The sequence below is a fragment of the Callithrix jacchus genome, chromosome 8 (assembly GCF_049354715.1).
Source record: "Callithrix jacchus isolate 240 chromosome 8, calJac240_pri, whole genome shotgun sequence".
NCBI lineage: Eukaryota > Metazoa > Chordata > Mammalia > Primates > Cebidae > Callithrix > Callithrix jacchus.
In genome coordinates, this window is record NC_133509.1 from 33,906,213 (window position 1) to 33,928,170 (window position 21,958).

The following is a 21,958-nucleotide window of genomic DNA, read 5'->3' on the forward strand; positions in this document are numbered from 1 at the left end:
TAGGATGGGAAAGACTACAGCCAAGGGGAGAGACAATCGCTTTTATAGAATCAGAACATATTATTAAATAGAAGCAACATTAGGAGCGAAAACAGTATCCGGAAGCCTCATCGTATCATTTGTTAGTATAGCTCCACTTGCTCCCGTACCCCAGGCCTTCACCATCTGGGTCTGCCCACACAACAGGGGGCAGCACAGTCTGAGAGGGAGGGGTGTGTTGCTTGGAAGGCATGAAGTGGTAGGGGCTTTCCTGAGTGGGCTCAGACTGTGGCACTAGGGTGAAGGGTGTGGTACTAGTCAGGAGGAGCTATGGATTCCCTGTCTGGATCAGCATTAAACATATAGTGCAAAACACTTAATGAGGCAGGAGGCAGGACAAGCACAGAAGAATGGCCATAGGCCATAGAACAAAGTCTGGTCAGGAGGACCTGTACTTTGAAAACATAAAGCAAAGCACCCTTTTATGTGGGGTCTGCTGCTCCTTACAAATATTCAAAAATTGTCTATAAAATATGATTGTGTCATTTGATATTTGATATAATATGACTAGATTTTCATTCATATCTATCATATTTTATAGTCTAAACAAGGAGCTCTTAGCAGTATTAGAACCACTAGGAAGGTTATTAAAAATATAAGTAATCAGAAATGAACTGGAGTGGGTCCCAGAGGACAATATTTCTTGAAATCTTTCCAGCTAGACCTGGAAACAACTAGTTTAGCAAATTGGACCCTCTTTCTTCTTTGAATGTGCTCTAAAGTTTCTCTCTCTTTTTTTTTTTTTTTTTTGTTGAGATGGAGTCCTGCTTTGTTACCCAGGCTGGAGTGCAGTGGCACAATCTCTGCTCACTGCAACCTCTGCTTCCCAGGTTCAAGCTATTCTCCTGCCTCAGCCTCCCTAGTAGCTGGGATTACAGGTATGCACCACCACGCCCAGCTAATTTTTGTATTTTTAGTGAAGACGGGGTTTCATCATCTTGGCCAGGCTGCTCTTGAACTCCTGACCTTGTGGTCCACCCACCTCAGCCTCCCAAAGAGCTGGGATTACAGGCGTGAGTCACTGCACCCGGCCTTTCTCCTCTATTCTTACTCTTGTGATACTCATTTCGTTAGAAATGAAACTCTGTTAAGGATGTGATCCTTCTATATTTCTGTTGAAATTCTTACTTTAAAAATGCTGATAAAGGTAGTAGATGCCCCGTTCAACTTGCTATTTAGATCACCTTCCTCGGTCTTGTGGATCAGGGGTCTGTGATCTGATTGGTTTTGGTGCTCCAAGGGCTGATTGAGCGTAGTCCTAAAGAATACCAGGAGAGGGCAGCAGAGAGCTGGGAAGCCCTTTGATAGAGACAGCAGGAAGTGAGCTAAATCCGAGAACCTGTAACAAATGAGAAAATATTTGATCCTTTCTGGGGTGCAGGGTGTGCCAGTTGTCTGTAATCCACAAATTAACCAAAGACTAGAGTCATTTCTCAGATCAGAAACTGAAATAAATAGGGGATGCCACAGGGAGTAGTAGTTTTAAAACAGGAAGGGATGGAAATAGATTCTAAGATATTACTGGGAGCCTACAAAGGCAAGCCAGCTATGGGAGGAGACTGGGCCCCTGATAGCTCCTGAGACCCAGGCGCTGGTGAATCTACGCCTAGACACAGACCCAAACCAGGAGAAAAAGGCTTTATTTAAGGACAGCAAGCCTTTGCAACCTAGGGGTGCAGGTGAACAGGATAAAAAGAAACATTTTAAAGTAAGATTTCAGGGAACTGAAGAAGAACTGGCATTTAGAAAAAGCATAAGAGATTCTTACAAAGTCAGTGCCTACTTGATAAGGAAAAAATTCGCAGAAGACCAGGATGAAATTCAAGGATGTTATGTTGATAGAGGCATGCAAAGGAAGTACTTAATGTGCAAGCCAGGACCAGAGACGGTGCACCAGGTAGAGCGCCGCATCTAGCAAAGGTATTTCAAGGTAAGTTCTGTAGGGGTTTGAGAATATCACAAGGCTTTGTTGTTGGTAGTGCCAATTTAAATCCACCTTAGTCTAAAACTTCCGGAAGATGATCTAGCACCTTGCTGCTTAAAAGTGTAGTCTGTAGACCAGCAGCCCTGGCATCGCTTGGGAGCTTATTACAATTTAGAATCTCAGGTCCTGCCTCAGACCTACAGAATCAGAATTTGCATTTTAACAAGATCTCCAGGTGATTTCAATGCCTGTAATGCATATTAAAGTTTGAGAACTAGCAGACTAGCATCCAGCCCAGACAGGGCTGGCTGGCATTGATGCCTATAGAAGATTAATAAGGGCATTCTGTAATAAGAAAGTGAGGGAGAACAGCTGCATTTGAATGACAGTAGGTGCACCCATTAATAATATGTAAACTTGATACTTTATTTTGGCTTATTTTTGTCAGATCCTGCTAGATACCTTATAGTTACATACAAAATCAACCAACTCATGTCTTTTTCAGAGGCACCACAGTAGGGGAAACTGAATCCTACTGCTGTTTGAAAGAAAGTGTGAGTCCAAATTAAGGGTGTTGCCTGGGTGAGCAGGTTTTTGCTATGCACGGTCCAGGGTCTGCATGTCCAGAAACTAGATTTGTAAAATATTTTTAGGCTAACTCAAAGCAATTAGACCCTTAGACAAAAGACCATTAGTACTGATATCACAAGGGAGTTTAATACTAGTTTGTTACTGTTGCTGTAATAAAGTACCACAAATTTAGAGGCTTAAAACAACACAAATTTATGCTCTTAAATCCTGAGGGCCGGAAGTGCACAGTCAGTGTCACTGGACTACAGTCAAGGTGCTAGCAGCGCTGGTTCTTTCTGGAGGATCCAGAAAATAATTTATTCTTTGTCTCTTTCAACTTCTAAAGGCTGCTCTTGATATTAATTTCCTTCTCTGACTCCTGGCCCTTTCCTCCATTTTCTTTTTCTTTGCTTTTTTTTTTTTTTTTGAGATGGAGTTTTGCTCTGTTGCTCAGGTTGGAGTGCAGTGTTGTAATCTTGGCTCACTTGTAGCCTCTGCTTCTTGGGTTCAAGCAATTCTCCTGCCTCAGCCTCCCAGGAAGCTGGGATTATAGGCACACACTACCACGCCTGGCTAATTTTTGTATTTTTAATGGAGACGGGGTTTCACCATGTTGGCCAGGCTGGTCTCGAACCCCTAACCTCAGGCAATCTGCCTGCCTTGGCCTCCCAAAGTGCTAAGATTATAGGTGTGAGCCACCGTGCCCAGACTTTCCTCCATTTTTGAAGCCACTGGTGTGGCATCTTACTTGTGTTACCACATTACCTTTATCCTCTGTGTCAGATATCCCTGTCTCCAGTTCCCACCCTGTTAAGGAAGGATAATCTCCCTATCTATCTCAATATCCTCAGTCACATCCACAAAGCCACCTTTTCTAGAAAAGTTAATATTCACAGGTTCCAGGGATTAGGGCCTGAATATCTTTGGGGGCTATTCAGCCTGCCACAAAGTTTAAGCCATAATTTAAATTAATTAACTGATGAAAGAAAATACGTTTTTCCATTGATTACGCAGCCTAATCTCTTTCTTGGTATTGGAAAGTCAAATTAGTATCAGAAAGTGATTTGGAAACTACAGAAGGAATGCATAGGGGGTGGCTACTTTGAGTGAGCCATATAGAGCCCTGATGAAGCACCCCTGGCCACAGCAATCCCTCAGGGTAGGATGGCTCCTGTGAGTGACGGCTTCTCTCCTCTGCTCTGGTCATGATTATCCTGTCCTGATTTGCTCTCAGACTTCCATGTCCTGCTCTGTTTTCCTCCCTCAGTTGGAAAATTTTGTCTTTGGATGTACAATATTATAGATGAAGCCCAGGTCCTGGGCTATTTGTAAGTGCCCACTGGTACTGGTTCAGCGAAGAGAGCAGTTTAGGCAGAAAACCAAGTAGTACAGGTAAACTGATAGCGGCATAACCTAAGAAGAAAATTTGAAGCTTCAAGGAAACTTAGAAATTACCAAGTGCAACCCCTTATTTACTGATGGGAAATAAGTCCCAGAGAGACAGTGTCGTGTCCCGGGCCACACTTTGATTTATTATTTAGTCAATGAAAATTCATAAGGCAAGTTCCTTCTGCATGGTTACACAGAGGAATAAAATGTGAATGAAGGCAATGAGGAATGGTGACCGGGGATCTAACTGGCAGGAGGATCCAAGATGCTCACCAGAAATCAGGCTTTAGGAATCTCTGTATTCAGACTCTAATGCCGTTTAGGCTATGGACAAGTCTGATAGTCTTATAAATTCAGTGGTGTTACATCATTACTGATAAAGTAGAAATAGTAGCATTTGTTTCCTAGTATAGATAAGAAAAACAAGCCTGACACTCTCCTTTTCAAAGTAGAGCATAAGTTTGTTTACTTGCCCAGGAACAAGCTCCCATCTGGCTAGGCAGCAACCACTGCCAGGCTGGCCCTTGGGGAAGCAGCAGAGAGGCAATAAGCCAGCACCCTTCACTCCCATGGGCACCCTACAGTGAAATGCGCGGGAGCTGATGGATGTGATTACCGTGATTACCGCAGCAACGGGGTCAGAGTGAAGGGAGCTCTTCGCTCACATGGAGCACCAGTTTGCCTGAGCTGTAAGGAGAACTGAACTGACTGTTCCCCAAGGGATTTGGGGCTAAGCAAATGATGCTGTTAGCTCTCTCCGTGTAAACTGTGCATACCTTTTACCATATGTCTGTCAACCTGATGTTTGTTACTATATGTCAAACACATTCAGAATCTTTTTCTTTTTTTTTTTTTTTGCGGCTCTGAGAATAATATGCTTAGGCACAATGTGATAGTGATGGCAAAAAAGCTGTGAAGTTCTGAGTGAGTCATCTGTCTCTTTTTGATTAAAGTCGTAATGCAGTGATCTTAGGTTTAAATGAAAAAAATATATATTTCTCAAAATAATTCAGATATAAAAGGATGCTTTAGGATTTGCTTTTCTGAGGAACTCAAAGGAAATTAAAGTCCTCACACAGTAACAAAAAAGACATCCAGTTAGCCTCATAAAAATCACAACCAGATATTAAAATGTCAGTTATTCACCCTTGGCTGGAAATTGAAAATGTAGCCTTTCTGTGTTTCTTTCTGGGGACACTGTTGGCTAGTGAAACTGATTGCTACTATGATTGGAAGACCTTTTCTCAAGAGTAAGAAGGCCGGCCAAAAGCTCTGCTCAGCACTCATGGCAAAATCACGGCTTGCAGGCACAGGAGGCCAGCAGACATGGGCTTAGCTTCTACCAGATGCTGGGACATGGGGAGAAGAAGGGGGAAGAGTGGCTCAATAGTCCCTTGATCCTGACATGACTGTTCTGCACGTGGTCCCTTTAGTCTGGTCATCTGCGTGTACCAACTCCCCAGTAACCCTCAATCTTCCAAGGGAGGACAACTCACATATCCTATTCTCTTTCCAATTCATTATCTTGTCATAAATCTTACGCCTAGCTCCCCTGTGAGTCTTCGGCTTTCATCTTAACTGCCTTTTTAGTAGATCAAGAAGACTGAAGTTTGCTAGTTTACTGTGTCTTTGCCTTTCTGCTCCGAGAACTCCCAGTTCTCCTGGAGGCCTGTGGATTTGCCTAAGTTGAAGAAGACTCAAAATAAGACAGCAAAGGAAAGAAAAGCTCATTATATTATTAACCTGTAAAAAGCAAAGACAAAAAAGTGAAAGGCCATATATCAAAATATTAACAGAAGTTATTTTTGAGGGGGTGGTGGTGGTGGTATTTTTTTTCTACGGGATTCTTTGTATTTTCCAAATTTACTTTTTATCAGAAACAGTGCATCAGAAAGGAAATGATATGTGTTGTTAGCGAGAGTAGGTAATTGTGCTTTATTTCAGTTTGTAACTATAAGGTAAGTATACAGAGAAAAACCAAGGGATATCTTTGGTCACAGCAATGGGTCAGGATCATGTTAGGTACGTAAAGGAGAGAAACTGCTCCAACATCATTTTGAACAAAGCATAAAACTAAACTGAATTTGATTTGGTAAATAAGATGCCCCAAGGCCAACCCTACTTAAGGTTACTTTATATTACTTCACATAGGCTTGGCTAAATGGATCATCTATCACCCTCTAGACTAATTACATTTGATTAAGGGCTTCCTTAAAAGCTCTTCTTTTACAGTGAATTGAAAATGACCGCTACCCTCCATTGGCTGATGCTGTGAGGCCATGCTGTGAATTGATTAGGGAGTGCTGCTTGTGCTCTTGGGATTCTAGTTCTTTGAGGCCCTGGAACCCTGACCCATACATCATTGGGAAGGAATGTTGATTAATATCTGTTGCTACTTCTGTGCCATAGCCCCTCTATGTGATGTCACCATCTTATCCCATTCCAGATTGGTATATTCTCTCCCTATCTGGTTTTTCTTTATACTTCTCAAAGGTCTCTTGCTCATAGCTGATTGCTCATACCCGAAGCCATTATTTCCCTCATATTTTGTTCTCGAGGGTTGTGTTTTGTAATTTTATGTCTACAGAATGGATGTCAGGAGAGGGTAGGGATTGCTGAAAAGCAAAGGGAGTTAATTATTATAAATGTCAATTAAATTGAGACAGAAAATGTGAGGTGAAGTCTGGAGCTGACCAGTCAGAAATCACTTTTAAACAATATTGAAAACATAATATATATTGTAAACAGAATGGTGTTGATTGCTGCATAGTCTTGTTCAATAATGTGTAAGTATTATATATATTTAATCCAAATACATTTCTAAAGTTAACAAAAGCTGTAATCTCACAGGCTTTGAAATAAAGATGGTCTGTTTTTGGTATACATATCTTAATCCAGATGTAGTTTTTTTTTCTTCTGTTGGCTTCTAGCTCTAGCTATGACTCACACATAGCCCAGGAAGGGAGAATGAGAGACAAGAAAGAAACCAAGGGTCACACCATTAAAACTCATAGAAATGTAAGTTTCAACTAAAGAATCCTAAAGGAAATTAAGCTATAGAAATGCATGCCTGTCCAAGCAATAGATATGGGCTTCCGAGAAGAGGAGAACATTTAATTTTACTTCATTGGAATAACAGAAGTCTCTCCAAAGCTTTAATGAAGCAGACACTGCAGCCTCCTGCCTGTATTGGATCCTGGCTCCTCCGCGAACCGGTTGTTTGGCCTTGGGCAAGTTACTTAACCACCCTGTGCTCCTCATCAGATGCTACAATAACATCTACATTATGACATGATTGTTTGTATCAATAAGCTCAATGTAAAATGCTTACAGTGTCTGGATCAAAGTGAGTCTGCCTTAAGTACTTGTTCTTATTGTTTGTGTGTCTTTTATCTTTTGCAGACATTTTGTCAAAACTTTCTTAAGAAAGGTCAGGTGTTGGCCAGGGGAGGTGGCTCACAGCTGTAATCCCGGCACTTTGTCCCGGCACTTTGGGAGGCCGAGGTGAGCGAATCACCTGAGGTCAGGAGTTCAAGACCAGTCTGACTAACATAGTGAAACACCATCTGTACTAAAAATACAAAAAATTAGCCAGGAGTAGTGGTGGGCACCTGTAATCCCAGCTACTGGTGAGACTGAGGCAGGAGAATTGCTTGAACCCAGGAAGTGGAGGTTGCAGTGAGCCAAGTACTACTGTACTCCAGCCTGGGAGACATAGCAAGACTCTGTCTCAAAAAAAAAAAAAAGAGGAAAAAAAATCAGGTGTTTGAGAAGCTTTGTTTGCAGTTTGAAATTTTTTTTCATTAGTTTTAGCATTTGTCTTAGGTTTCTAGCTTCTGTTTAAATGCTGCCCTGCATTTTGAGATTTCTTTGAGGAATTCCATATATTTTGGCTATCATCTTTTCCAAACATCAAGCAAGCCTTTGCTATGAGAATAATAACAATAATTGCAAATGTGTACTGAGTGCATTTTATGTGCCAGGCTTTATGTACATTACTACTTCGCGAGAATTAATGCATCTGTTCCTCATAAAAACCCTGGAGCATTATCCCTACGTGACAGATGAAGAACTTGAGGTATATGAAGGTTGAGGGATCTTGCCAGAGATTGTTGAGCCAGGAAATGGCAAAGTCACAGGCCAGGTCTGCAGGCTGGCTCCAGAGGCACACCTCACTCTCTGCTGTAACTACATCTAACCATCAACTCGTTTGCTTCTGGTTTTTCTTTGACTAAGAGTTCCAGCCTTATTGTATGGTTGGTAACCAACCAGAATTTTTAGGTCATGGCTCATCAATGACTATATGGAATTTATTAATGAAATTCATAAAAAGTAGATATTGTTTTCTCCAACAATCAAATTAACTAGAGACACAAATGTTGTTTCTAGTAGTGGTTCTTGCTGATTGATCTCCATGTGATTTATCTGTAAGCTGCTCTTTCAGTATTAATGGCTTCACACGTAAGACGGGAACATATCTCACATTCTTAAATCCCCCTTGGTACCTGCAGTAGCCATGGATGAGCCTCTCACTGATGCTTCCATTCCTTTGTTTCCCACATTAAAGTAGCCAGTGAATATTCTCAATCCTTCTGTCTTATCTTTGTGTTATGTGTAACAGAGACTTTGCTAACTTGTAAAACCTGGGTAGAAAAAGTTGGCCGGAATTGTGCCTATTAGAACTGTTTGCCAAATTTGTAAAGAAGCCCAGGTGTTGGAAATGAAAGACTTCTTTCATTTCATGACATTGTCATTGTCATTGTCATTTCATGACAATCTCTCAGGGGCCTTGGTCTCTTGGCAGTGGACCCTTTAGAGCAAAGCCCAGGCTGAGAAGGAGAATATGTGTGCAGTCATGCTGGAAATGGATAGGTCAGTTTGTCCCAAGGGTTAACTGAACTCAGTGACTATGTGGAATTTATAAGTGAAATTCATAAAAAGTAAGTATTTTCTATCCTTTAAAAAAGGATATTATTTTAACTAAATTTGTCAACCTTAAATAGCGTCTCTTCTTCTTATACTCTTTGAGTCAATATTTATTTGTTTACATTAATCTTCTTTAATCTTTTTTGTTTTACTGTTGCGTTTTTCACTATTTTTGTCTATTCTGAATTTTCAGTTTGCTGTTTTGTCTTTTTTATTTTATACTACATTATTGCTGTTTATCTAAATTGTATGTGTTTGCTTTACATGTGTGGTTTCATTTTCTTCACAGTTTATTTTATCTTTCTTTTGCCAGTAAAGTGCAGGCATGAAGTGACCAGCTATAGGAAAGTCTCTCGCCTAACTGAGAGTATTGGACTCTGTGTCCTTCCAAATGGCTCACTCAGTAATAGCCCTCAAAGTTTTCCACTGAACATTTCTTTTTCTTTCCAATGATGAAATGTCAACTTAAAATATAGCAAGCTAATTGAATAGATTCACCTGTCAACTTCATTTTTTCTTACTTTTACCCTGTATCTCCAAGAGGATAATACGTATTTTTAATGGAAGTCACTCTGAGCTAGAATAGTGCTATCTCCTTACAGTAGTGCCCAAATTTTCTGAGTGCTTCCTGATCAAAATTTAGGTTTTACTTTCTACGACTATTGTCTAGGACTTGCACACAAATCATGGCCAATTGAGGAAAACACAGGGGGGAAAGTTGTTCTGAACAACCTCTACTCCATGTTTAACCTTCCTCTAGCATTGCAGGTGTTCCTTTTCCATCTCCATCCCATTATTATTCTCAGACCACTCTGATAACTGGAAAAATGGCCTCCCAGCTTGATTCTCTCTTTCTGTATTTCTTCCTTATGAAACTCTTTCACATTGCTTTTCTTGAAATGCACCTGTCTTCTCAGATGCCTCCATGGGTACCCAGTGGCCCGTGGAATAAAGTTCAAACTCCTTAGCCTGTCATTCAAGTTTTCTCGGTTGTCCCAAGCATTCTTTTCCAAAAATGTCTCTAATTTTCTTCTTTCCGTTAGAAAAAATAACCAAGTTGAAGGGTTGCTAGTCTTCAATTTATGACTCAAACATTTCCATAGTAGTTTCTGCGCTTATATGCTTTGTTTTTTTAAGATGCATTTTTCTCCATTGGCAAATGTCCATATTCTATTCTCGGAAGTTAGTTTCCCATCTCTTGGCTTCCCTAGATGAAAATAACCATTTGTATGATCTTCCCTGGATAAGTATTATTTTATGAAATTAATGTGAGCTTTGATTCTAGATGAATCTCAGTTAAAATCCTGGCTTTGCTACGGAATAATTATTTCACCTAAGTAAGTGATTTAACTTTTTGAGCCTTGTTTTCAGATCTCTAAAATGAGGATAATATAACCTCACACACGCGCACACACACACGAGAAGCTTCAACTCCTAAAGCTGAAATTCTCATTTGATACACTCAGGTTATCTAGCTTGTCTGATTCTATCTGGATTTAAGGGGCTTTTTACGTATAAAGATACACTTCTTTTTTGTCTGGGAAATACCAAAGTCAACCTAGACAGAAGATCTTGAAAACAAGTCAATTTGCACAACCACCTTTTAATAATTAAGGTATATTTGTACCTGGAGTAAATTCAAACTATGAGAATATACTGATAATCAGTATATTACATACCTACAATTTGAAACAATAAAATATTAAACTAAAAAAGCTTTGAAAATGATGTTAAGTAAGCAATTCCAGCATGTACAGGGAAATTGAGGGGACAAGAGGCTTCTTAAGGAAAATGTAAGAGGCTAGCAGTTAACAATAGGTTTGTGAAATCAAAGCATTCATCAGCACAAGGAAAATGAGGATGACTTTTACCTGGTTATTTCAATTTTATAGTGGGGGCTATGCCATGAAAGGAATTCAGCTAATGTGGAACAATTTACATGAACACATTCATCCCCAGGGCAGCACCATGTGTCTGAAGCTATAAAGGCAGAGGGAAGTCTGAAACAGCTAGAAAGATAGTAGTATTTCAAGTGAAGACTACTAGTCTGGGGTGAGAGCTGATTTTTACATTAAATCATACTGCTCTCTGATCTTTCTATGTTTATGTCACTTCAGGTTGAATAAATCAGATTGGAAAAGACAATACCATGTTTTGAAAAAATGATTTATACTTCATAGGATGTATTAAGAATGTGGAGTTTTTCCTATTTTCCTTCTCTTTCTTCATAAAAATTCAGGTGTCAGAGAGACTTTCAGCTTCCTTATCCTAGGGAACCTGGAGAGACTTCTCATCAGCTGAGAGGAGAAGGGAGAAAGAGGCAGAGTGACAAAACATCAGAAACTGTGGCTGTGTGGGGACAGTGCATCATTATATTTGAGGCATTTAAAAAGTATTAAGTATTTATATTGCTATGTATGTCAGAGCCATAAAAATGTTACCTCTATGCATACTCATATATATAGTGTGCTATAGTACTTTTAGTTTCTTAAAACTAAATATGTTACTGTCTAGTGTGTGCTGGTTTATCAATATTATTTCAAATACTGAAAACACCTCTGCAAAGTAGATATTATTTCAACTTCAGCGATGTAGAAGCTACAGCTCAGGGAGCTTAAGTCCCTTAGTGAAGCCAGCTCCAAATGGCAGAGTCATAGTTCTGAGGTCGGTCTGATTAAAAACAAAATGAAACAAAACAAAAAACACTTTTCACAATACTGAATCATCCAGAATTTAAATAGTGCAAACTTTATAAACATCCTTGATATCAGGAAATTTTGTGATTCTTTTAGTCAGTATTTTAGGTTTATTGATTATCATGTGGACTAGAATATTATTGGTTTGTAAATTATCTAATCTTTGGATGTTGACTGAAACTATTCTCTTTAATTCCTGTTTTCCTGATGACTCTAGTTCATGCAAACACCAAAGTCATCAGGCCGCTCTATTACTGCTACTGAAGCACCTGGCTCTTGCTAGCATGTGGTGACAGCAACATTCAAGAGATCAGGCACTGTTTTCAGTTATAGGCTTCTGAAACTTTAGATAACAATAAACACAAAATTATCAAAACAATAATAAATGATACAATAGTTGGCTCCTGTTGTAAGCAGTGCTGAATCCTAATGACTGAGACTGAAGGCCAGAGAGTTCCTTTACTTGGGCTATGCATTGTGATAATTCAGCAGTCTCTGGCTGGAGCTGGGGAAAATACCCATAAATCTGGAGCCAGGCAGGTAGTAAAAAAGGCCAAAAACGGGAGGGCCAGCATCAGCGAAAGAAAGCTGAGTGATGAAGCTAGAATAGAGCAAAGACCCTGGAGAGAAAAAGTCATCTGATAGGGTGCAATAGGATCACACTGCTATGTGTGCAAGATGTCATGGACATACCACATCTCCGTCAGGTCCTCAAATTGCCAGGGCAGACATATACCTCGGAATAAGCCGTATGCCCTCCTGGTTTGATTTTCCCCATTCATTTCAGTCAAATTATTTTGTGAGCAGAGACACACCCTTTACGTACATGCTGATGAATGAATATATAATGTATACTCTAAAATAATTCATCCCTTTTAGGATGGGTGTCATTAATTTTAAGCTTGTCTTTGATAGAACAAACATCCTTTATCTTCCTTACACTGAAAGGCAGTTCTCCCAACCTCTCTCAGAAACATGTATCCATTTATGTTTTCAATTTACTTTGTGCTATTTTTCAAAAAGTCAGGTCAAGACCTAATTTCTGAAGCAATCTTAACAGTGAATTTTTTGCTCACCAGTGGCTTATATGATTAAGGAATCCATCAGGATTTTTTGTTGTTATTTTTTTATAGCATCTCTTTTGCCGATATCTCATTCTCTGTGCTGTGCAGCTCAGCATCTTGAATAAAATTTCATGACAAGAAATGGGTGTTATGCTTTGGAAAATGGCAGCTTCATCTCAACAGCTATATAATTTTTTAGAATTTGTGCTTTCTTATTGCGAATTTCCACCATCTAAATATTAAAAAGTGTTCAAACACTTGCAATACAACATCTACCTGAGATGTAACAAGGTACCATGTTTTTCTTTTAGCCATAACAATGGTATTCAAACAGTCATCCCTTTAAAAGTCTCAAATAATTCATCGATAGATAAATGGGGCTGGAAAGTTGACAATGAAGTTATTACATTACTGAATAAACCGCTTTGGTAGGAATATTACAGAAGTTACTAAGATATGAGGAAAGAAGACTGAAAACATGACACGACCGTAGATCCCTCTACTTTTAGAATGCCAGTAGAGAGCAGTTCAGTTCAAGGCATATAAAGTGAAAATCTTTTTAAATCCTCTTTACTAGCTGCCTACATGCCTTGCAGCAGACTCAGGAAGGAAGATAGATGCTTAAAGGGGTAGTAAATGGACAGAGGAAATGAACTTCTCATTAAGTTAAATGGCATTCGTTTAGTATGAATGCTAATGGCACTGAGACATGTGGAACCAGGAATGACTATGATATCCCTCCTTTTACAGCTCACGTATTAAAGTAACGCTGAAGTGAAAAACATAAGAATAATTTTACAGTGGAACAGACAACTGCCATGATGTGTGGATTGAAGAACTGTCTGTAAGACTACAGTCTATATCTTAATATTTTCTCAATTTCAGATATTGTCTTAGACCATATATTCAACAAATAACCCAAACACTGAATAACATCTAAAAATTAAAATATGTTAAATTTTCTGTAAATGAAAAAGGTCTACAGTACCCTAAGTTGTCAGTGCCTAGGATTGACCTCCCTGAAAGTAATCTATTGGTTTGAAATAATTCTATTATATGCCTAAAAGAAAGAAACTCTAGATAGGGGGAAAGACTGAGTGTGAAATGTACCTATCATTAAATGTAATTTTTAATATGCCTTTTAGAATGCATTACTCTAATTGAAATAAATTAGCTAAAATGGTCTCAAATGACTAAGACTCTTTACTAATAAAAAATGAATTAAGCGTATATATACTTAGTATTAACAATGTGAATTGAATTATTTATATTGGTATATTTGAAAAATGTCTATTAAATTTGTTTTTTATTCACTCATTTATTCATGAATTAATTTTCTTATTTTTAATTACTTTAACAAATATTTTAGGTAACTTATAAATCTATATTTCTAACTTCAAAATTTTAATTACCAAAAGACAAAGAAAATATAGAACAGGAAAAAAATAGTTTACATAATTAATTTTTAAAAAGTGACATAGAGCTTCCAAGTGGCCAGAGTGAAAGAGAAGGAGATAAAATTGATTATATAACTTTTATTCCTATTAAGAAAAGAAGTTTGATCAGTTTTTTAGGAGAAACATTTTTCCTTTGGACACTGGTATGAACTATAGTTCTTGAGTGCATCATCTCAAATGGTTATTGAGTAATGTATTGGTAAATACCATTAACTATGTAAATGTGACAAATGCAGTGCCATAGTCCTAGCCCTTTGATCACTCTTCCTTAGTGACACTTTCATTTGTCCTATGTCTCCCATCTTCAGAACAAGGTGTCAAGGTCGCTTGCATATGCCCTCTCTCCTTTTCTAGCCCCTCCTGAAAAATGGGGTCTTTATCCAATGGTTATACTGTAACACATGAAATACATGCTTAATTTTTAAATGATTAAATGATATCAGAGAGTTGTGAAATCTCTTCCTCGCTACATATTGTTGCTTTTGCTATACACTATTATTAAATTCATATAGCTTTTACATTATGAATAGTAGATTTCTAGAAAATCAGGAATACATTCATGGTAGAGAGAGGCATTAGGTAAACTGAGTTAGTAGCTCTGAAGGAAAGCTGGTTGTGAAGTAGGGGAGGAAGACAAGCAGGAACACAGAAAGACAGTCTGGAGTCCACATCTGATTCTTATCACCTTCAGCCTCAAAAATGCTGGTGACCTGTGGAATTAGCTAATGTCTTTTACACAGTTTTCCATGTGTTTCTGGATCAGAACTTGGAGAAGCTGAGGGAAAATAATTTGGAGGTAGCTACAGTAGTTGTGGGTTTGGATTCTGTCACGTCAATAAAGTGTGCTGGTAGATCAGTAAAAGTCTGCGTAAGCAGCCACAGTGCTTACTGTCCTGCACTAGCCTTCAGAGAATATAATTCATTGTTTCTTTACTTCTGCTTTCCAAATCCTGTAGACAAGGTAAATGGCGAATTCTTAACCAAAGTTATACAGGTAAGAAAAGTTTGGGACACTTAGTTGCAGTTTAGGTAAATTAACACAGGGAAAGCCATCATATTCCATTCTTTTTTAACGTAGCATCTAAAAACAACTATGTTGTTTATTATGAATCTCTTCACTAACGCTTTTCTAAAGTAACATGCAAAGTCCTTTTATCAGTCTTTGGGAGACGTTCATTAATCTTCTATATGAACATATTTGCGTTTAATTACTGAGATATAAGTTTAACTACTATTAACATATCTTATGAAAAATGGAAAAGGAGAAGACAAATGATTAATATATTCACAATTTGTTTATATCAAAACATAGAAGACAATAACTATTGCAGGTCTCATTTCTGATACGGATCACATGGTCATAGCTGGTATCTAAAACTATCCGTTTTGTGTTCCCTTTGTTCTCAGCAAGGGCCTCAGATGTTAATGGTTTATTGCCTGATGCGGTAACCGAAGACTTCGTTCCAGAAAGGTATAGACCTTTGACAGTCTAACATTTATTGCATTGCATGGTTCTACATTAGCTTTCACCATAAGACATGGAATTATTAAGATGTTCCTCAGTGTATCACCTGTAGGGGCAATTTAACTTCTCTTTTGAAACTCAAGATCCATCAATCTAGCTGGCGAGGTAACCCCTTTCTTTGCTTATTGAGTCATTGTAATACAAATCTCAAAGTGTCCTGGTGGCAATATCAACTTTCAGTTTGAATGAAACCATGGCTATGGGACTCTTCCCTTGGGAAATAAGGTCTTTGGACTAGCAGACCCAAACTTGTGGGTTTGGGGTGAAAATATGTTCCTAGCTCATCACTAGGAATGAGAGGAGAAACTGCATTTTATCCTCAATTTCCAGAAATATTAACAGTTTATATTCTTAAATATTTTATTTCTGAGAGGTATTTTTATATATTTATATGGATGTATATAGATTATAAATATATATTTTTATGTTTTTACAAATTTAAACACTGTGTAACAACTCCTAACATCAAAATATAGAACCTTTTTCATCACTTTTCTTTCCTCAAAAGTTTTCCTATGCCCCCTTTCTGCCAATTCCCTTGAACCCTGACCCCAGGCAGCCATTGATCTATTTTATGTCAATATAGATTATCTTTGTATTTTCTGTAATTTCATAAAAAATGGATCATAGACCACTTACTCATTGGTATCTGACCTTTTTTACTCAGGAAGATTTATTCATGGTTTTGTATATATGTTAGAAGTTCATTTTTTCGAGTATACTATTTTACAAATATGTCATAATTTATCAGTTTATTAACATTTATGTAGTTTCCAGTTTTTGGCTATTACAAAATGTTGCTATGAACATTTTTGTGCAAGTCTTGCATAGACATAGGGTTCATTTCTCCTTGTATGTTTCAGTAAACACCTAGGAATAGAATTTCTAGACCACATATAAGGCATACATTTAACTTTATAAGAAGCTACCAAACTTGCTTCAAAAGCAGCTTATTATTTTACATTCCTACCAAAATTTTATGAGAGTTTCAGTTTTTCCATATCTTCCATATCTTCACTAACACTTGTTACCATCAGTCTTTTTAGTTTCATCTATATTAACAGTTTGTCAGTGATTATTCATTGTGATTTTAATTTTTATTTCCCCATCCCTAATGATGTTGAATGTGTTTTCTGTGTTTATTGATCATTTGAGTGTCTTCTATTGTGATGTGTATGGTCAAATATTTTACTCATTTTTAATTTGCTACTTATTACTGAGTTGAAAGAATAATTTATATATTCTGGATGCCAGTTATATAGAGAGATTTTTTTTTTTTTTATCATTTTGCTTGACTTTTCAATTACTTATCCAGGGAATTAAAAAGAAGTTTTCAAGTTCACTTTCTCAAATTTCTGCTTCATGATTTTTTAGCTTTTATCTGAATAATCTGACTACTGTAATCTCACAAAGATTTTCTCCTATATTTTCTTCCAGAAGTATTAGAGATTTAGTTTCACATTAGCTGTATTTTTAGAAAATTTTATTTATTGTACAAGGTAACTATTAAGGTTCATTTTTTTCATAAAGATATTTAGTTTTTTTAGCACCATTTATAGAACGAACACATTTTTCTTTTTTTATTTTGTCCAATATTAATATGACAAATCCAGTATTCTTATTTTGATTGTACACACTTATTTTCTTCCTTTTATTTTCAACTTATTGTATCCTTCTTTTTAAAGCATATTTCTTCTAGACAGAATACAGCTGGTCTTGCTTTTTGAGCTAGTCTAACAATATATGCATTTTGATTACAATATTTAGTCTAATTACAATTTTTAAATGGCATTTAAAAACATACAAATATATAAAACATAAAAAATAGAAATATTTGGGAATAAATTTAGTAAGCAGCTAAAAAACTACACTGACAGAACTGTAGTAGGCCTGCCAATTCTTAAGGCTAAACTCTGCTTCTGCAGGATAAAATGAAACAAATGGCCAAACTGATAATATTATCTTATTTTCTATGGAAATAGAGAATATTTACTTTTCATTTATTCATTCCACAAATACTATTTGACAGCCTAGTAAAAACTATCTTTGCATAGTATTGAGAATAAAGAAATGCTTTAGACATAGTCCCTAATCTGAAGGAATGTACTGTTCATGGAAAAGATACATAATAAGACATTTATCAAGTACTATATCAGGTTATGCTAAGTTATGCAGTGGTAAAACAGTAACCCCAAAATCCCAGTAGCTTTACATAACACATTTGTATTTTACTTATTTGTATTAACTTACTCATTGCCTGCTTTCTGTCTGAGTGTCTCTGTAAAGCAGGTAATCTCCATATGTTAGTTTCTTGTTCCAGCTGCTTCCATTTTGTAACAATCCCATATCAACAGGTGATTTCAGGATCTTCACAGCTAGGGAATAGAAAGCTGAGGAATAGGGCATCAATGAAATATTCTATCAGGAAGTGACATTTGTCACTTCTAGCCATATTTCATTGCCCAAACAAGTTGTAGAGCCATGCTTAATTTTGCCTCAGGACTATACAACCACCCTATGTGACTATAAATAATTTCATGTTAGTGAAAAGTGCTAGTTTCTACTGAATGTTGTATAAAAGAGGTATGCTCAAAGAAGTATAACTCACTAGTCAGTAACAATGGCCACTGCTTGTTTTTTCTTATAGTTATGGGTTGGAAAAGTAGGTTAAGTCCTGACATAAATAGTAAAGAGGAAGATAGAAATTAAAATGAGAATCTTGCTGTGCAGTTTAAGCTCCAATCCATACAATAAAAATATGAATTGTGCACCTATTTGGGAAAAGTTCTATGTGAAGTGCAGTATAAATAGGCATACTTCTAACCTTAAAGATATTATAATGGAGGAGGTGAGACAAACCTAAAGAAATGCAGTAAAAGCTGATTAATCTGATAACTTATGGACTGGAAATCTTTATAACTTATAACATAAATATATATATATATTTATGACAATGATAATGATAACCTTGGAACTCTGCAAAACCCTAAAGTGTTTTCAGAATCATTAAAGGAAATTAAATTATTTTCAGTCTAGGTTAGGTTTGAGAATATTATTGAATTTTAATACTAGACAATTGGCCATTCATGCATGGGATATACTTCTTATTTCCAGTAACTTGAACCAATGATGAACTAGAGCACACTATTCTCTGATCATTTGTAAACAAAATTAGAGAAACAGATAAACATTTGCTTCCAGCAACATCTGCACAGAATTGCTTATATGTATTGAGCAATCATAGTGATTTAAAATGAGAGTAAAATGGAAGTAGATTAAGTAGTACTTTATGTAAACAGGCTATCTGAAGCGTATGTTTTTGCAGGAGAGGTGAGAGGTGTTTTGGTGTATAGGAAGATGAAAGTGGGGTAAAGCATCTGAAGAAAAGAAATGAGATGGTTTAGAAACAGATGTGGGACCTTGTGGATCACAGTCATTGTTTTTTCATGTCTGGAAAGGGCTATATGATGGAAAGTAGGAAAGGGAAGAAAGTTTCATTAATAGTCAAAGTTTATCACAAGGGTTATTTTATGTGGTTTAGAGTGCAAATTCAAGTTCCATTCAGGTTCTCAAAAGCAGGCTTGGAGATGGTTCCTGGATTCGTTTGTAAGGTACGTTGTACAAGGAAAGCTGCCAAGATGAATGGTGCTGGAGAACAGACATCAATGGCCAGGAGCTGCCAGAAAGGAATGTAAATCCTAAAGACTATAGGGAACAATCGGTATATTGGGTGTGCCTTAGTTTCTGTCTGACATATACTCTTTTCACCATTCCAGTGATCACATTCATGGCAATAACATCAACTATTTTCTGTATGCTTATATAATAATTCTTATGTGAAACAGAGGAAGTGCACAACATAATGTGCACCTGGAGACTGCCTAACTTAGAATGCCAACTAGACCGCTAGCTATCTGTGACATTAAGCAAATTGTAAAACTTTTCCGAGTTTCAGTTTAGTTTCATAATTTGAAAACAAAGATAATTATATCTTCTAAACTACCAATGATATTGTACAGATTAAATGTGTTAACAGACATAAAATATTGATAACAGCATCTGGTATATGCTAAATAATCAATACATGTTTTTTGTTATTATATGTCTACCAAGATCTATTTTTTTAAGAGAAAAATTTATATGTCTATCTGCATTTTGGCTCTCTCCATTTTGATACCCCAGAGAAACCCCAAGTTCAACAAGATAGACTCATCCTCTCTTTACCCAGACCCACTCTTGTGCTGTATTCCCTTTTTATTCAGCCTACTGAAAGTATCTCCAATATGCCCATCATTGTTTCTCCACATGGTTTGCGTTCATATAGTGTATGACAAAATATATTAATATCTGGACATTTCATATGAATAGAGACTCTGAGGGAGATAAAGGAGTTGAATTTTGAGCATGACTCCAAGGTCCTAAACTTAGGTAGAAATGCAGTTGGAAATTTGAGGAAAAAGAAATCTTGGCATGAAAAACAGTCTCAGCTGTTGATGTTACTTAAGAGCTGCTTTCCTTAGCAAATGCTTTAAATTAACAAAGCATAAAGTTTGAAAATGCAGGTTTTTCTACAAGCAATTACTTCTTGCTTTTGAACATTTCCACACTTCAACAATTTTGTCTTCCACTCCCTTTGAAGACCAGACAAAGAAAGATGATAAAACTCTCTTCCATCAAGAAATCACAGCATCTGCTTGGCTTATATTACCTTGAAGATAAGAGGTTACATCTAGAAAGATTCTCAAAGTACACAAGTTGACATAATTTTATAGAAGAATAAAAGGGCATACTTTCATGGATGGATGATAAAAGCATGGGGGAAGAAGAGAATATTTTAGGTGAAAAAATTACAGATAAAAAGAATTAGTGAAGGGTCAAAACAATATATGAAGGTATCAACATTTCTTGCATAATCATTCAATAAAAATGTCAACAAGCAAAATGCTAGCTGGTAGTAATACAACCAAAATGGGTAATTTAAGTAAAGGAAATAGTCTAACTGAACTCAACATGACTGTTAACACTTATTTACCGGTCTCAGTGGAATAAAATACTGAAAGACAAGAGCTTGAAATGAATACAATTATATCCAATTTACAATCAAATGAAAAGATGATGGGCTCACAGCCAAAAAAATACTCCTCAATTAAGCTTCTTTTCAACGACTGTAGTTTAACCAGCTGGATTTTTATTTAAAAATTTAAAAAATCTATTATTCAGTCTTTTAAAAAGCAGGGTTTTCCTTTTAATAGGTAATTTCTTTCTTTTTATAAAAGTCAGCAAAAACTGGTGTTCTGCACACATGGAGGCATAATAAAACTGGCACAGTGAAATGAAAGGTGCCACCCCTTATCTCAGAAACATGACAGCCTATGAAGAAATATGTGGCAAATGGGATATAAAGACATGTAGGTCATGAGCAGGCAGCTCAGTGGACTTACCTTTAAATTCAAAGGTTTGCCAGTCAACTTATATGATAAGTGATAATTGAGGTTCTATGCTTAATATGGTACAATGATTTTGAGGATAACTCCTCAATAAATGGGTAGCTTAAGGTTAAATTGTTTCAGTTAAATAGTTCTCTTGCCATATACTAATATAAGCAGTGCAATTTCATAAAATTTTCATTTCTAAATGTATAAAAATAATTTTAAATTCTGGAATTCAAAGAAGTAAGTTTACCTGGAAGATTCTCTGAAAGATTCTTTTTCAGCACAATGTTGAATAAATTGAATGTTGCTATAGTAGGAAACATAATTTATCTTTCACCCTGCTTTTCATAAATATAAATTTAATATATTTATATATAAATAACATGTATAATATAAATATACATGATATTCCTATTTAGTACATTCATTATGAAGGGACAATTTAATAGGTTAAAGTAATGATTTTTTTAAAATGTCAAACAATTAAACATAATGTTTCATCTTCATACATGTAAATGAAGATGAAAAACTGTGTAAATCTGCAGATAGTCCAATGTAATCAATGAACATTTATATGCCTCCCTTAGCAAGTTTGAATGCTCCAAATGCCATACAGTGAAGGGCAATCTTCATCCTCACTGCCTCACTCATTGGACAACCACTGAGATATTTCTAGGAAAAAAAGAAAATATTATAAACTTACAAATAATTATTATGAAACAGTAAACTATGAAGCAAAGTAGAGGAGAAACACATTTAATTGAAGGAAATGAGCAGTGGCTCCATAGAGATGATGGCATTTAAGAAGGGCTTTGAGGCCAGGTATGGTGGCTCACGCCTGTAATTCCCACACTTTGGGAGGCCAAGGCGGGTGGATCATGAGGTCAAGAGATTGAAACCATCCTGGCCAACATAGTGAAACCCTGTTTCTACTGA

At 36.7% G+C, this 21,958-nt stretch overlaps 1 long non-coding RNA gene across 1 annotated transcript in view; it reads left to right on the top strand.

The window, feature by feature from the left end:
* The first annotated feature begins 1,635 nt into the window (after positions 1-1,635).
* The window catches only part of LOC144577540 (uncharacterized), an 80,336-nt gene continuing 60,013 nt past the window's right edge, over positions 1,636-21,958 (top strand). Inside the window, exons 1-4 of the long non-coding RNA XR_013521678.1 lie at positions 1,636-1,969; positions 7,325-7,426; positions 13,359-13,452; positions 15,473-15,536. This is a non-coding gene — a long non-coding RNA (uncharacterized LOC144577540). The remainder of the gene's footprint in view (positions 1,970-7,324; positions 7,427-13,358; positions 13,453-15,472; positions 15,537-21,958) is intronic.